At 36.0% G+C, this 18,079-nt stretch overlaps 1 long non-coding RNA gene across 4 annotated transcripts in view; it reads right to left on the bottom strand.

Moving 5' to 3' along the window:
- Positions 1–16,979, bottom strand: part of LOC106881766 (uncharacterized) — a 77,510-nt gene extending 60,531 nt beyond the window's left edge. Inside the window, exons 1-2 of one of the 4 annotated variants that reach the window (XR_016243684.1) lie at positions 15,826–16,979; positions 811–889 (exon numbers count right to left, since the gene is read on the bottom strand). This is a non-coding gene — a long non-coding RNA (uncharacterized LOC106881766). Of the gene's footprint in view, positions 1–810; positions 890–7,185; positions 7,210–15,825 lie in introns of those variants that run through there. The other 3 variants (XR_001410896.3, XR_016243682.1, XR_016243683.1) reach the window with 3 other exon arrangements.
- Positions 16,980–18,079: the final 1,100 nt, after the last annotated feature.

Below are 18,079 nucleotides of genomic sequence, written 5' to 3'. Positions count from 1 at the left end.
TCGGCATGATATACGACAGTCTTTGTGTTGCTGTGACGTTAAGAGGACATGTGGTGTTTTGTATGAGCATGAACTTCTTAGCCCATAAACAAACAACCATTCAAAGGAGGTCGTTGCGGCTGTTGGGTTATCATGCGTATCTGCGACGATGAAATACCGCCTCTTCTCTATTTCTTCCGCTTGTAAGGATATACGATAGGTGTAGCATAGAAAGTATTAGTTGTGTTTCTTCAATCAACCATGCTGCTGCACTTGGCGTTCTTTAAGAAGTGCCGCTGGTGTCTAAAAAGAGGTCGTACTTGGACGCAAGTTCATTTCCACAAAAATAGAGCCAAAACAAAACAAAGTCATTTACAACGTATATTTTATTCAAGCGCTAGGTAAATCCAGCCCAAAAAGTCAAAAACAACTAAAACAAGTTTGAACACGTTTTTTCTGGAACTAGCATAGTGGTGATTAGAGAAGTAGCTCGTTTTAATATTGTTGCTCTCAGTATTACGAAAAAGCAATGTTTGATGGTTCATGAAATAAATGATGACCGGAGGGGTTGCTTTTGCACGTGAGCCCCATGATAAAAAAAATCCTTAGCAACAAGCACTGAGGTCGATCGCATCAACTAAAACCGCCGACTCTCAAAATTGCTGGCCTTGTGGTTAAATTAGTTTATTATTAACATATATGACTTATCTTGACAGCTCAAGAGAGGAATTTCACATTGCATTGAAAGTCTCTGAAAAGTAGGTTGTAATAAAAACGTGCAAGTTATATGTTGAAATAAGAATTGAATAAGAAAAGTCGATGATGTCTTACCTTGAATTCTGTTTAGTTGGACAGTATAACGTCAGCATGCATTGGTAACATATGAATGCCATTTCTTTTCAATAGAAAGCTAGACGTAAGAGAAGAAATTGAAGAAATCTGTAATTCAAATATTGATACTTGCCAAATATATTAGGAGAGCTGTTCTCAAACAGTACTTTACAGTATACTCAAATAGTACTTAAGGGGTACAGGGTCGTCTTAGCAGCATTATAGCCCTACCACCACCGGGCAAATCAAATGGATCCCATAGTATATCTTGGAAACAATACATAAATGAAAATTGGGTCCCTAGACCCGTGAGGCACCCGGATAACTATCAAATGCATTAAGATGGTACTGTACTTAGGTACACTGTAGGGAACTTTTTAGCTGTTAGCATCAATTCTGTTCGAATTGATTTCATATCCAGTGTAATGATACACTTTTATAGGCTAATTAATGACATGAAAGTAATTTTTACTATATATCAATAAATAAAGAGTAATTCGTAATTAAAATTTGAAAACTTTGGTAATTTTAGCCAATCGTAAGCCACAAACACATTCATGCCTGTTTCAAAACTAAGAAGCGGAACATGAGAATCCTTTTGTCTATTGCCATAGTAACAGTCTTTGAAAAGTTTTTTTTATCTGCGAGGAAGCACGTGTTGGCAAATTTGATGCTGTATTCTGTGTTCTGTGTGATTATGGCAGCAAGCTTCAGTAATTTCGCTTTCGTTATGGAAAAATTGAAAACAGGAGGATACTGTGTCGTAACGGATCCTACCGGTTTGGCTGCCAGCATTTCGCGTAATGCGTGGTTCATCGCATTTGCATTAAATGCTTATTGAATGCTTAAATGTTTGTTTTTAAAACATATTTAAATTGAAATGTGTGTATTGCATGATACGTATTGTTCATCGCATTTGTATTAAATGTATATTGAATGCTTACTTGTTTTATTTTGTCATTGAGCATTGAGGTGGTTGTGAGGCGTGCTAAAAATAACAGCTAAATTAACATGAATATTTATTTACATGAAAGAAAATTACCAGAGACATAACACATATTGTGCTAAAAATAACAATTAAATAACACTTAATGGATAAATCTTTTAAATTAACATGAACATTTATTCACATGAAAAAAAGTTACCGGAGTAACCTTTTTTACTTGGATTTTATATTTTTATATTTTTTAATTATTTTTATGTTTTTTACATAATTATAGGGTTAATGTTTTTGTATTTTTTCCACACATATTTTTCTGTTTTTTCCCCTCCACCCTGTTTTTTCCTGTACGCCTATAGACACGTACAAGGAACTTTATATATGCGCGCGTGTGAGTGTGCGCGTGGATGCGTACGTATGTAGATATATGCGTGAGTACATAGAGATATGTGGAGGTGTAATGGCCCAGCGGTTAGGGCAGCGGACTCGTGGTCGTAGGATCGCGGTTTCGATTCCCAGACCGGGCGTTGTGAGTGTTTATTGAGCGAAAACACCTAAAGTTCCACAAGGCTCCGGCAGGGGATGGTGGTGAACCCTGCTGTACTCTTTCACCACAACTTTCTCTCACTCTTTCTTCTTGTTTCTGTTGTACCTGTATTTCAAAGGGTCAGCCTTGTCACACTCTGTGTCTTGCTGAATCTCCCCGAGAAGTACGTTAAGGGTACACGTGTCTGTGGAGTTCTCAGCCACTTTCACGTTAATTTCACGAGCAGGCTGTTCCGTTGATCGGATCAATTGGAACCCTCGTCGTCGTAACTGACGGAGTGCCAACCAATACATAGATATATGTGCGTGCGTATATGGATATATGCGTGCATGCGATAATATACGCATTTAGATGCATTTTGACCTTGTCACTACATAGTAATTTCCCTTTTTTTTTTTTAGGGTAATTTTTCACAGGAATTTTCAATGGCCGGATAACTGAAGAGATGTTGGCGTGGGCTCCCACCCTGGCATCCGAAACTCGGAGTTTTATCATGGCTACTGAATAAGTGTCATATTTTTACAGATAAATTCCTCTATTTGTATAATATCGAGGTTTCTTTCTTTCTTTCGTCCTTACTGTCAAATAGTTTATATATATATATATATATATATATATATATATATATATATATATATATATATATATATATATATGCATACATACATACATACATACATATATATATATATATATATATATATATATATATATATATATATATATATATATATATATATATATATATATATAGGTGCAGGCATGGCTGCGTGGCTAGAAGTTTGCTTGCTAATCTCATAGTTTCAGGTTCAGTCCCAAGTTTGGAACATTGGGCAAGTGTCTTCTACTATTAGGTGCAGGTGTGACTGTGTGATAAGAAGTTTGCTTTTCAACCACATGGTTCGGAGTTCAGTCCCACTGCGAAGCACCTTGGACGATTGTCTTCTACTGTAGCCTCAGGCCGACAAAATCCATGAGAGTAGATTTGGTAGATGAAAACTGAAAGAAGTCTGGTGTACGTGTGTGTATGTGTGTGTGTGTGTGTGTGTCTACGTTTGTCCCCTCCCCCACCACTTGACAACCGGTGCTGGTTTGTTTACATCCCTTTAACTTAGCGGTTCAGTAAAAGAGACTGATAGAATAAGTACCAGGATTATAAGAAGAGAATAAGTAGTGGGGTCGATTCATTCGACTAAAAATTATCCAAGGCGGAGCCCCAGCATGGTCGCAGTCTAATGACTGAAACCGATAAAAGATAACTGTTAATAAGCACCTGGTCCTTTCACTGGCAATCCGCCACCACCTACCAATGTTTAAGCTTATAAATTAGTTTCGAGAACAACTATGGATGTTTAACCTAGTTGATATCATACATCCACATGTGAATGCTCAGCCTTTGATCTGCACGTGGCTTTGACTACCAACCAACATTTTCTACCTACAACTGTGAGGTCAAGTAGTATTGATTTAATACGATTTCAAGTCTATGATCAATTAAAAAAAAAAGAGAGTGAACGTGCACGGTTAACAGACTCGCTTTGCAACCATGTGGTTTCGAGTTCAGTTCCACTGTACAGCATTTTGGGTAAGTATCTTCTACACTAGCCCTAGGTTGGCCAATGCCTTGTGAGTAAGTGTCATCGACAGAATCTGCACGGAATCCCATAATATATGCATTTACACACACACACACACTTGCACATACACACATATATATAAATATGTGTGTCTTTGTTCTCTGTCCACTACCTATCACCACTTCATCTAGCGGTTCCTTAACATTCAACTGTAAATTAGCAGTTTGGCAAAAGAGACCAATAGAATAAGCATCAGGACTAGGGTTATCTTCCCAACTAAAACCCTTCAAAGCAGACCCCCCCCCCCGCCAGCACGGCCACAGACCAATGACTGAAACAAATAAAGATAAAAGATAAGAGGAAGAAAAGTAATGTCATAACCATTTCCCAAGGAACTGAAACTAAAAGAGAAAGAATTGGATTGTCAGCACCTGAAAAACCTGTTTAAACTGGATTGGACTCTGTTAAAACCAGCAAAGGGACAGCTGTGAGACAGCGAAAATCAAGTCTGCTACTCAAGAAAGTTACAAACTATGTTAGTGAATGTGAGTATGACCTCACTACCAAATATACTTCACTTTCGTTTTCTGTTGTTCTCTTAAAGTTTTTCAGATTCTATTTTTCTTAATTACCATTACACACACACAGACACACACACAAATATATTTATATATATTAGGTGTTTTTTTTAGCTGTGCATCTAGTATAAAATAATAGTAGGTAGACCCACATCCAAGACAAAGGCAGGGTGATTATGCAGAGGCAACACTGCATGTCCTCTTAACAGCCACTGCAACATAGAATCAGCCGTTTATGAAGCAGAGGTGATGTCAAAGGACCCCAGGCAAATGCACAGAAGTATGTGGGCACGGCAGAAGGTCCTTTCAGAATCAGATTTAAAGCCGTGAGTTCTTATTTAATATCCAGAAGAGGCGTGATGTTACAGCCCTAGTTATACATGTGTGATCATTGAAGCAAAGTATCATGGATTACAGCATCAAATAGAGAGTGCTGGAGAGATGCAAGACTTACTTCAAAAGTAGATGCAGGCTATGCCTGGCTGAGAAAAGAACTATACTAAAGAAGTCTTTTCACTCAGACACCTACTGCAGGAGCTGTAAAAGCGAGGTTTTCTGCTCATACCCACATAAAAGGAAATATGTGATAGTTTATTTAGGACTCCATCAAAATTATTAACATGAGAACTTCCACGATCACCACTTTCGAACATCCCAGCCTGAGAATTCAGTGTGGTGTTGACGACATGTAACCTTACACACTTAAACACACATGTATATATATATAAACATAAAATATATATATATATATATATATATACTCACACTTAGGTTTAAGACTGGGCGTCCACTCCATCCACTCCATTCCCCTACACACATATCAAACCCACACTACCCCCACCAAAATGCCACTTTGATGGTGAGGAAGGGACATAACTCTTAATGAAATTCTCTGATTTTCTCCTGCAGGTTCATTCCGTTTTCTCTCAATAAATAAATATATATTCGTTCAAAACCAGTTATTTTCCCACTGACTGTTGGCAAATAAATCGGATCTGCACAGACGAAAACAAATGGTGGCCATTATCATGTAGTAGCAACATTTCTGCTGTCCCAAATTATTAGGCAGGTGCCCAATTTAAGTGTCATTATGGGTCAGAAACGTGATCTTAACTCGAATGAGAAGTCTACCATTGTCTCAAAGCTTGAATGCCATGCTGCCCTTGATGGACCAGATGGTTGGAGAAAAATGGCTGGGTATCAATCAGCGGGAGCTGTCCTCATCATCTGAGATGCCAACAGGGGGGAGGTGGAGCTATGTTTTGGGCTGGCATCATTGGTCATATGATGGTCAGGCCATGGAAAGTATGGTGGTATGATGGTCGGGCCAGATGGAATTAAGATGACATCAAAAATATATGTTACCTTCTTAAAAGACAATTTCTAAGCATGGTTCAAAAAGCAAAAAACTTTCATTTAAGAAAAAGCTGGTCTTCATGCAAGATAATGCCCTGTCTCATGCAGTGAAGAATTCTAAGGAATACCTGCAGCAAATAGGCTTCTCTGGAGGTGGTTTGATGGAGTGGCCACCTTGTTCCCCTGACTTAAACCTGATCGAGAACCTGTAGAATATCCTGAAGAGGCACATTTACCAAGATGGACAGCAGTTTTCAAGTTTTCAGCGCGTAAGGGAGGTTATTGCATGTGGAGGACCATACATCAAGCATAAGGAGCTGTATGACCTCATCATAATTCCATGATTACTTTCATTCGAACATATTATTATGTTTACCATTAAGTCCTTTATGAATCATTTTTTTCTTAAACCTTTACTGCTGAATTAAATAAACGTTTGTTCTGACTCAATTATCATTTTTATTATACTTGTGTAATAATTTGTGTTGGTGAAAATGTTGCTCAATAACAAAAATGGGTGCCATTTGTTGACATCTGCGCAGATCCGATTTATTTTAACAGAATGTTCTCAGGTAGGTGTTGCCAACAGTCAGTGGGAAAACAACTGGTTTTGAATGAATATACATTTATTTATTGAGAGAAGGTTGATTTGCTTAATAATGTGAGACGCAGGGTATCTGACTGAGCTTATTTCACTTGCAATGAAGTGTTGTTATGTTACTTTTATTACATCCAAGTCTGTTATAAAATTACTAAAAGGATAATTGAAAATGTTTTATTTTAAAAATATACAGTAATATTCATGTCTGTCGTTCACAATTGTATTATTGATCAAATATATATTGTGCAAAACTCAGTTATCTTCTTAACAATACTAAAGCCATATTTACGAGACAAATCCCGATCAACAAGGACATACAAAAATCTGCTTAAGCTCTTATCAATAAGTAATCCTCTTAAAGACTGTATTAATCTGAATAATAATCAGTCTTGAATTTTAGTAATGTGGCATTGCTATCTCAGCTTACAAACCAATGTTGAAGAAGTAGACAATTTATAGTAATTTTTACCTCTAAGAAGAAGAACAACAAAAGTATATTATCTAAGAACATGAAATAATATAGAACTATTAACAACAATGGTGGCAGTGATAGTGGAATTGTAAAAACTATAGGGATAAATGGTAAATTTGGAAGGAAATCGAATTCAATTAGTATTAATATGTTATTTAAAAACAAAAGTGGTGCATAAATTATAATTCCTTTATGAGTAGCTTAATTTGTTTATTACCCCTGCCCATTTTAACCAATAATATTTGTGCATATTCAATAAGTGAAATCATCAGAGAATGAAGATTAAAACAAGCAGGTCACATACCTCAACTACCAGAATGATGCCATTCTAAAACAGCTTTCAAATGGACATCACTGAAGGGAAGAAGAAAAGGGGAAAGGCCATAAACAGCAAGAACATTCATAACTGTTTGAAAGAAGCCAATATCACATGGGGAGTTGTAGAGAAAGCAGTAGTCAACAGAAAGCAGCGGCGTCAACTTTCTATCAAAAGAGCTAAAGAGCACAGAAGGAACTGGTACTGATATAATGAGCATGCATGTGTGTGCATCTATCTATCTATATATATATATATATATATATATATATATATATCTTCATAAATATACAGGGATTAGCATTGAGTTGCTTCTCCAACATACTGAAAATTTAGAAATAGCAGTCAAAGAACTACTGATTCTAAACTACAAATTTTTCTCTAAATGGATGACGATATTTATGGCACACATAGAACAAAAAACCGGAGGGGAAAGCACTTGTTTTGTTTATGCTTTCCCCTCCAGTTTTTTGTTCTATGTGTGCCATAAATATCGCCATCCATTTAGAGAAAAATTTGTAGTTTAGAATCAGTAGTTCTTTGACTGCTATTTCTAAATTTTCAGTATGTTGGAGAAGCAACTCAATGCTAATCCCTGTATATTTATGATGATAAATGTTTTTACCGATAAAGGCTTTTTCATACTGAACTACTTGGCAAAATTGTTAATTATTAATTCTATTATTAATTGACGATTCCCTGCCCTTATTCTTGTATATATATATATATATATATATATATATATATATATATATATATATATATGCACATGCGTGTGCATGTGGGTGTGTGTATGTGTGTGTGTGCATGTATACACACACACACACACATACTGACTGAAACTAGTAAAAGAATAAAAGAACATAACAGCAACAACAACAACAATAATTATAAATCTTAGTGATTTCCAAATACGGCAAATCTCAGAATTAGACATAGTGAAAACAAGCACAGAAAAAGCTAAGCACATGACAACCCTTGCTAAAACTGCTGCTTTAGATATGCTTACTGATAAATGGCAAGAAAAACCTCTCAATAGCAAATACCCAAAGAAAACTAATAATGCTGATGTTGACTAAGCCCTTACCCATCAATGGTTAGTGTCTTCTGGCTTAAAATCAGAAACAGGAGGGTTTATCATAGCAGTTCAAGATCAATGCCTACCTACAAGAAGCTACCTGATCAACATGTTAAAGAACAGCAGTAGTCCAACATGTTGTGTATGTAAACAACAAAATGAAACCATTGATCATGTTGTCTCCATGTGCAGTCTTCTTGCACCTACAGAGTATCTCAACATGCATGATAGGGCAACACAGTATATTCACTGGATAATTTGCAAAGACTTGGACCTCCCCCTTAATAAAAACTGGTGGGAACACAAACCACCTCCAATGCTTGAAAATGATCATATCTCACTCCTTTGGAACTTTTCTGTTCAAACTGACAGAAAGATAAATGCAAATAGATCAGACATTATATTGAAGGATGTCAGACAAAATTCATGCCTCCTCATCGATGTGACTGTCCCAATCAACATAAATGTATCTGTCAAGACCTACCAAAAAACTGAGCAAGTATAAAGATCTTGAAATAGAAATTGGCAAAATGTGGAATCTCAAGATTAAAACAATACCTGTTGTCATATGTACCCTAGGAACGATAACAAAAGTGGTTGATTGCTACCCGTCACAGATAACAGGAAATCCAAAAATGGAAGAAATTAAAAAAATAGTGCTCATATCCTAAAAAATATGTTGTCTATATAATCCCAAAAGCATTTTAATCTGTAAACAGTATCAAAATACTTTTAAATGTATATATTAGCAAACACCTTTTTACTGTCATCTTAACATCACACTATCATCTTATAATAATAATAATAATAATGATAATAATAATAATGATAATAATAATAATAATAATAATTCTTTCTACTATAAGCACAACACCTGAAATTTAGGGGAGGGGACTAGCTGATTACATTGACCACAGCACTTGACCGGTACTTATTTCATCAACCCCAAAAGGATGAAAGGCAAAGTCAAACTTGGTAGAATTTGAACTCAGAACGTAGTAGCAGACGAAATACTGCTATACATTTCTCCCACCACCACCACCACCACCACCACCACCACCACCACCACCACCACCACCACGACGACGACGACGACGACGACGACGACGACGACAACAACAACAACACCCCCACCCCCACCACCAACAACAACAACAACAATAATAATAATAATAATACCAGGCAGTGGTTCCCATGGCTTCTGATCTTAAACTTATTGGAAGTGTTATCATGTATATTGTTTTGTCTTGGTATAAAAGATGGGCTACAGCAAATATTCTGCTCAATACCACAGATTTGCTTGTCAGTTGTTTGACCTTAACCAACTGAGCATGTCCCTTGGTGGCTGATGATATGTGTATCTCTGATCATGAGCAGAAGTAGTGGGGGAGCATCATAGCCATGTGTTGAGAGGAATTCTTTGGGGCTTGGATAATACACCTTTGGAAACATGGGTGTTTCATTTAACATCCTTAAACAACCCTTATTCAGGGACCTTTTGAGTGGGATGGGCTACTCGACTTGAAGACAATTCTTACTGGGCCCCACCTGCAAGGTCATATGCTGTTTATCTTGATAATTATTAAATATTTTATTCCTATAATTTACATGTTATTACTTATAGCATTATCTACTTTGAGTTCCACCATTAAAACAGTTCCTTTCATTTCTCAAAGTTTCTTAAAGTATAAAAAATTCTTATAAAGTGAACAGCATGCAATTCTTGTTGGTAAGTATAAAGCTTTAAAAACAGATAAAGGAAATTCGAAGAATTGTTTTGGTGCAATGGCAGCACATTTGTCAAAACTACAGAAGATATGGGTCCATGTCCCACAGGCAGCTTTCAACTTTATTTCTTTTCAAGGTTTCTTAAACCCAATATTCCTCATGTTGTTATATATAGCTTTATCTATTATATATGGCTTTAACTACTTGATAACTTCATCAAGGTAAAACATAAAAGGCAAATATATATGTGTGTGTGTGTGTGTGTGTGTGTGTGTGTGTGTGTGTGTGTGTGTGTGTGTGTGTATATATATATATATATATATATATCAACTTTAAATAGAGGTCAAAATTGATCCGTTGAAAATACTTTATTACAACAACAATAATAATAATAATAATAATGAAATAGACCTATGTACATTTCGATAGAACATCCAGAATGATTAATACATATCATAAAATATTATATCATATTATAAAATATAGGATATATATACAAAAACTCAACTGTGAGTTTTTTGCTAAGATTGTTAACAGATACTATATTTTTTACCAAATTTTTGGTTAAAAAAAATATATATTTAACATGGATGTGTAATGTCAATGTGAATACCCGTCAGAGTGTAAGTATCTTGAGAGAAAAGCTGAACATTAGAAGCATCAGTTGTGGTGTGCAAGAGAGACGATTGCGCTGGTATGGACATGTGGTGAGAATGGATGAGGATAGCTGTGTGAAAAAGTGCCACACCCTAACAGTTGAGGGAACCCGTGGAAGAGGTAGGCCCAGGAAGACCTGGGCTGAGGTGGTGAGGCAAGACCTTCATACATTGGGCCTCACCGAGGCGATGACTACTGACCGAGACCTTTGGAAATGTGCTGTGCATGAGAAGACCCGGCAAGCCAAGTAAGATCGTTGCCAGTGCCCCTGGACTGGCTCTTGTGCGGGTGGCACATAAGATGCACCATTTTGAGCGTGGCCATTGCCAGTACCACCTGACTGGCCTCCGTAGGATTTTCAAGCGAGATCGTTGCCAGTGCCCCTGGACTGGCTTGTGCGGGTGGCACATAAAAGACACCATTTTGAGCGTGGCCATTGCCAGTATCGCCTGACTGGCCTTCGTGCAGGTGACACGTAAAAGCACCTACTACACTCTCTGAGTGGTTGGCGTTAGGAAGGGCATCCAGCTGTAGAAACTCTGCCAAATTTAGATTGGAGCCTGGTGTTGCCATCCGGTTTCACCAGTCCTCAGTCAAATCGTCCAACCCATGCTAGCATGGAAAGCGGACGTTAATCGATGATGATGATGATGATGATGATATATATATATATATATATATAGTTCTCACCATAGGATATTGTAATAGTTATATATAGCTGTTAATAATCGTAGGATATTGTTATAATTATTAATGGCTATTCATAAGATATCATGATAGCTGCCAATAGTCTTATGTAGGATATTGAAGTTGTTATTAATGATTAAAAATTATAGTAATTACTTATGACCATCCATAGAATACTATAGTAGTTATCAAAAATCACCTATGGAATATCATATAATCATCATTATCATTTACGTCTGTCTTTCCATATTGGCAGGGATTGGACAGATCATCATGATCCAAATCAGTTCTTCCTAGGACTTGCTACTTTCCTAGATGGGATCACAACTTGCTCATACGTTCCATTTCAGCATGGTTCTAACCCTTTCTATCACCCATTTTTGGAATTTATTGAGTAGAGTTTATCATAACATCAGCACTTGAGAAGTTGTCCTCTCAGAAGTCATCCTAGAGAAGAAAGGGTTACTTAATTGTTTCTTTTCTATGCTTTCTCTGTTCATGTGCCAACCACTTATCAGAGTTTACAGGGTGTATTTTTTGTGACACTAGCATTAAGAGGCCATTGTTATCTTGTTCAAAGCAATATTGCTGAATAGAAGAATGAGTGATGAAAAGGAGGTGAGAGGATAATAGAAGTGAGAGAGTAAGAGGGATGATTGAGTGCGATGGGAGTAAGAGGGAGATTGACAGAAGAGAGGGAGTAATGGAAAAGAAAGTGATAGACTGCTACATACTGGTTGTTCGCAGGGAGACTGAATAGAAGACAATATGAGTAGTATGACAGGAGAAAAGAAGGAGATAAAAGGGAGACAAGGTGATGGTAGATTGAATAATAGGAGAGAAAGAGAAAGGAAGAGTAAGAGATGTCAACAATAACTGAAAGGGAAAAGGCTAATGGATGTGTATGAGTATGACAGAGAGGGAGAGAGAGAAAATGATGAGTGGTAATAAGATTGAGTGGTGGTAAGATAGAGAAAGAGAGACAAGAGTAATGAATAGTAATAAAAGCAGGTGGTAGTGAGAAAGATAGAAAGATGGATGTCAGTAATGAGTGATAGGGGGTGGTAATGGAAGAGAGAGAGGGGGAGGAAAAGAGAGTAAATGTGTGAGAGAGAAATAGATGGTTAGTAATAAATAGTGATAGTAGGAGGTAATTGATTATGGACAAATTCAGTGCCACCCCTTGCTTTTATAACCAGTAGAGTGATGGGAGGGAGAAACGTGATATAATAATAGTAGTAGTAATAGTAAAGGTACAATGATAGAAAAGAGAGGATGAGTGATGAGTGACAAATAAAACGAGAGGAAGGGAGGTAGATGGAAACTTATAGAAACATAATATGAACATATTTGCTAATGATCATCCATAGAATATTGTAGTAATTGCCAATGGCCATCCATTTCATGCTGTACTAACTGTTAATGTCGATGATGATGATGATGTTGATAATGATGATGATGATGATGATGGTGATGATGATGATGATGATGATGCTGATGATGATGCTGATGATGATGATGATAATGGTGATGATTATGATTTAACGTCTGTTTTCCATGCTGGAATGGGTTGGACAGTTTGACATAGCTCCCATGGCTGGACCCATGCCAAGTTGATACTGGAGTTTGGTGTTGTCCCACAGCTCACTGGATCTTGTGAAATCATCCAACCCATGCCAACATGGAAAATGGATATGATATCATAGTAATTATTACTGATTGATCATAGAATATCTTAATGTAATGCTAAATGATAGTGGTAGATATTGTACCTATAGGATATCAAAGCTGTATTGAACTCGAGACTAACACTCCCTCTGAAGGAAAACCTCCTCTTCTCACCCCACCTTCTCTGAGTAATTCCCTTCCCCTAGCATGAAGCTGACCCCACCTCCTACCCCAGGGCTTGCAGTCCTGTGAGTTACATGGCAACTTCAGTAGTACAGGTGGCAGAAAAGAAAGCACTCAGTACACTTTGTAAAGTGGTTGGCATTAGGAAGGGCATCCAGCTAAAGAAACCATGCCAAAGTAGACAGTGGAACGCAATGCAGTCCTTGGATACATCAGATCCTGTCACACTGTTCAACCCATGCCAGCAGAGAACATGGTCGTTAAAAGATGATGATGATGATGATGTGTGTGTGTGTGTGTGTTTGTGTGTATGTGTGTGTGTATTTTTACACAAGACAAAATTATGACTATACTGTATCAGACCACAACAGACATAAAAGTATATAAGCAGTAACAGATAACAAAATTAATAGCAATTAAAAGTGTTTTGGCCATTGACTTGTTTAGATGTGATTTTTGGACAATAAAATCTGAAATCAGACACAAAATAGATGATTTTGAAATAAAATGTTATATCACACAAAAATCTACTTAATAAATGAGAACATAAGTAAGAGACAAAAATGATTTCAAATTTTGCATTGGAGTATAATCAATTCAATTGATCCTTAATAACTGACTAGCATGCATGTATCTGTGTGTGAGTGGGTGTTTTATTAATCCTAGAAGTATGGAAAGCAAACTGGATCATGATGAATTTTCATCTCTGAATAAGAGAATAAGGGTATGGAAGGTGGACATTAAACAATGATAATACATATATAAAATATATTTATTTAATATCATCTGGGTAATAACCTCGTAATGTGCATTTCAAATCTCCTAGACAGTTATTGACTACTGTTTGCCATCATACAGCAGGATTACTCCTTTTACTAGATATACATGTGGAATTCTGTTAGTGTATGCAGGATTTATATAAAGATTTATAAAACATGTAAATGGAATGAACACACTTTAATTTTTATACAATATATATATATAAATGTAAGATCCAAGGATCGAGGTGTAAGAAGGTGTAGAAGATTAGAATCAAGATACCCTTGGCCTGAAGAGTAACCTGTGGTATACACCTTATTTGGATATTTACCACTTACGAGGTTCCACTTGCTATGAAACATGTAGCCTGGATATTATCTACTCTATCCCTTAACTCTTATGCAATGCATGCATACATGCATAAATACATACATACATAGTGATCATCAGTACCTGATTATTGGTCATGAAATATGAAAATTAAAGTTTAACTCTATGGGAATTCAACTCAGAATGTAAAGAGATATCACTGTGAACCACACAGCATTTCACTAAGTACTCTACTGATTCTAGCATCACTGCTTTTAAGCAAGAGACAAAAATGAAATTATGAAATAAAATGAAAGATGCAATGGTTCAGTTAAGTCCCATTGTCGCTTTTATTCTTGAGCTCTAAGATTTACAAGACCAGTTACCTGGTTTCTATGGCATGTAACTAACCAAGAACACAACATTACCTCTGAACAGGATACAATACCATTATAGCATTCAAGGAGAGCAATTTTTAAGGGGAGGAAACAAGCTGATTACATTGACTTCAGTACTTGATTGGTACTTTATTTTATTAGCTGTAAAGAAATGAAATGCAAAGTTGATCTCAGCAAGATTTGAACTCAGAATGTAAAGAGCCAGAAGTAGTATCACTAAGCATTTTGTCTAACATGCTAACAAGTCAGCCAGCTTGCTGCCTTCATTTAGTCACTTTGTAGAACAATAATTTCCTTTTGGCATATTGGGAAGTCTTTCTTGGAATAAAGGTCAGCAGTTAATAGAGAAGATTAGAATTGATTGAAGCTACACCATGGAGAAACAGAGAAGAAATAATTCTCAATTAGTTTTCTTTAAGAATACCAAAATTCAGTATCAATATTTGATAATAATGGCTTCAAATTTTGGCTCAAGTTTGGAGAAAGGGGTTAAGTCATTTACATTGATACCAATGCTCAACTGGTACCTATTTTATTGACTCTGAAAGGATGAGAAAGCAAAGTTGACCTTGGTGGAGTATGAACACAAAATGTAATGACAGATGAAATGCTGCTAAACCTTTTGTCCACCATGCTAAAGATTCTGTTAGTGCACCACCTTTAATGACTTCATAATATTAAAAACAAGCAGAAGATGGTGAACTGGCAGAATTGTTAGCATGCTGGGTGAAATGCTTAGCAACATTTCATCTGTATTCATGTTCTGAGTTCAAATTTTGCCAAGGTTGACTTTGCCTTTCATCTTTTCAGGGTTGATAAAATAAGTACCAGTTGAATACTGGGGTTGATGCAATTGATTTACCCTCTTCCCCGAAACTGCTGGCCTTATGCCAAAATTTGAAATCAATATTAAAAACAAAGAGGTAATATATTGATAAGATATATAAGAAGACAAAATATATAAGAAGATAATGATATCTTCCTCTATCACTAAAAGAAAATGAATCTGAAGAAGAGATCTTCCTTTTGCTCTGAGTCAAGTGATTTGAAGATTTTTATGACATCATTGAATCATGGTCATGTGATTTTCACATGTGACTATAGATTTACATATTCTCATTTAATCTAACGTGAATTAAACAAACAAAAACTAATTCTTACCTTCTTGAATTTTTTTTTCATCAGAATTCTTTTTGTACTTGTCTTCTCAGCAAATGTCTTTTAAAATCTTTGACAAAGTATGTATCATGTTATGGTTTGTTCATGTACACCAAAACTGATGCATGTTAAATAACCTAAAGTACATTACTAACCAAACTAGTGCAAGAATTGTGGATTAATGACACTTTCAGTGAATAGATGGTTACATATGATATATATTCCTTTTCTTTGGGGTATACAGAAACACATAATACACCACCATGAAAACACTAAGGAAAGCCATTAAGCCCAAGTAGAAGGCCACCTCAATTATTTTTCTCTTGGTTGTTGGTGAGATATAGTAGTACTTCTTCTCAGCTAGTTTATTTTTCATTTTGTTTATGTCCATGGTTGTTAGACAAGCCAGTAAATACGAGATACTAGTGTGCAATAGATGTCAGAGAGAGAGAGAGAGAGAGGGGGGGAGTGTAGAGAGAGAAGGGAGAGACACAGAAAGAAAGAAAGAAAGAGAGAGAGAGAGAGAGAGTGAGGGGATAAGAGACTTATAAATGACAACAAAGGAGATAAAGTAAAGGTTGGCAAAAAGAGATTATCGTTAACTCAACTGACAGAGCTGAATTCTCAGTGAATAAAACTATTTTTTCTGCACAACCACTAGAATTTATTTAAGCCCAATCAATGCATAATTTGTACAGTGAATAGTTTTTGTCAAATTTGATGGCGTTTTGTCTAAATCACCTTTTAAGCTGGCTTTTTACACTGAGTAAAGTCAAAAGGACATTTCAAATAAAATATTTTTCAAATGTATATAAAATGTATGAATTTGCTTTGCATCTTATAGAAACTGTGACTGTATTATGAAACTATCATAAATATGCAGAAAATATTTTATAAACGCCAGATTACTGCTACAATGGATGTGTATAACACTTTAGCCATAAAAACCTTGATTAAAACTGATCTGGATTAGTTTTGCATGAAATAATTCGTTCGTTGGTAGCCAGCACATTAAAGAGAATAGCATGCATTTGTCCTGAAGGCATTGAAAGAAAAGACAATGAATCAGCTTAACCCTTTAGCATTTAAACTGACCATATCTGACACAAAACATCTGACCAAGTTTACATATAAACTAACTAGATCCAGCCTTTCACACCTGTCTTACAATGACATTCTAAAAATAAACAATCCCATCACTGGAATGTTGAAGTTACATGGTTAATGCCTGATTAATTCAAAACAATGTGAATGAATAGGGATATCATTTGACAGAGTAATCTGAATATTAATGGGTTGGAGCACTCAATTATCTGAAATATGCAAACAATTATGTATTATATTTCTTATTAATGTATTTTAAAATGCTTGTGATAATTGATCTTATTTGGATGATTAAAAAAGTGGTAATTTACAAAGGAATTAGGGAACATCATCATCATTTAACATCCATGTTGTCACAAGCTGGACCTCTGAGTATAGACATTCTAGTTTGTTGTCATCTGTTAAAGAAATGCTTACTGGATGATAAGAAAGAAAAATTGTATAGATTTTTCTTATATCAGAGTCTTTCAGCAAAAGGCATTCTGTGTTGTTTGACTTTTAAAAAAATTAACATAAAACGAAAGTGTGGGAAGGAGTGAAAGAAAGAGAGAGAGAGAAAGAAAGAAAGTGAAAGACAGTGAGTGAGAGTGATATCAAAGTAAAAAAATGTATTTAAAATATTTATTAGCTACAAGATTCCTTAACCCTTGAGCATTTAAACTGGCCATACAAGGTGATATCAAAAGGTTTCTGGACTATGTTTGATAAAAAAAATAACTTATTTACCTAAATTTTAACATCATCTCCTTCAAAATAGTCACCTTGCACAGCAATACACTAGTCTCAACATTGCTGCCAGTTTTGGAATATGGCCTGGATGTTTTCTGTGAGTTGAGGAACTTTTGCAATTCACCCTGAATCTTGACAACAATGTTAAAACAGTGACCTTTGAACTGCATTTTCATCTTGGGGAAGAGATGGAAGTCCACAGGTGCTAAATCTGGCAAATAGGGCAGGTGCAAAAGTGATACCATGTTGATTTTGGTGAGAAACTCATGAGTGAGGAGAGCTCAGTGAAGGTCAAGCAGAACCATCTTCGGAGATGGTAAGAGGTAACAATTCTGAGTAAAATGACATTTCAGGATGAAGATTTTTTTCAGAATTTCTTTTCTTTTTCTAAACCAGTTTTTATTGTATTTCAGGAGGGTTGAAA

This window comes from Octopus bimaculoides, chromosome 11 (assembly GCF_046866305.1).
Source record: "Octopus bimaculoides isolate indiv1 chromosome 11, ASM4686630v1, whole genome shotgun sequence".
Lineage (NCBI taxonomy): Eukaryota > Metazoa > Mollusca > Cephalopoda > Octopoda > Octopodidae > Octopus > Octopus bimaculoides.
The sequence above is the reverse complement of the archived record's forward strand: the minus strand, read 5'-3'. Positions and strand labels throughout refer to the sequence as shown.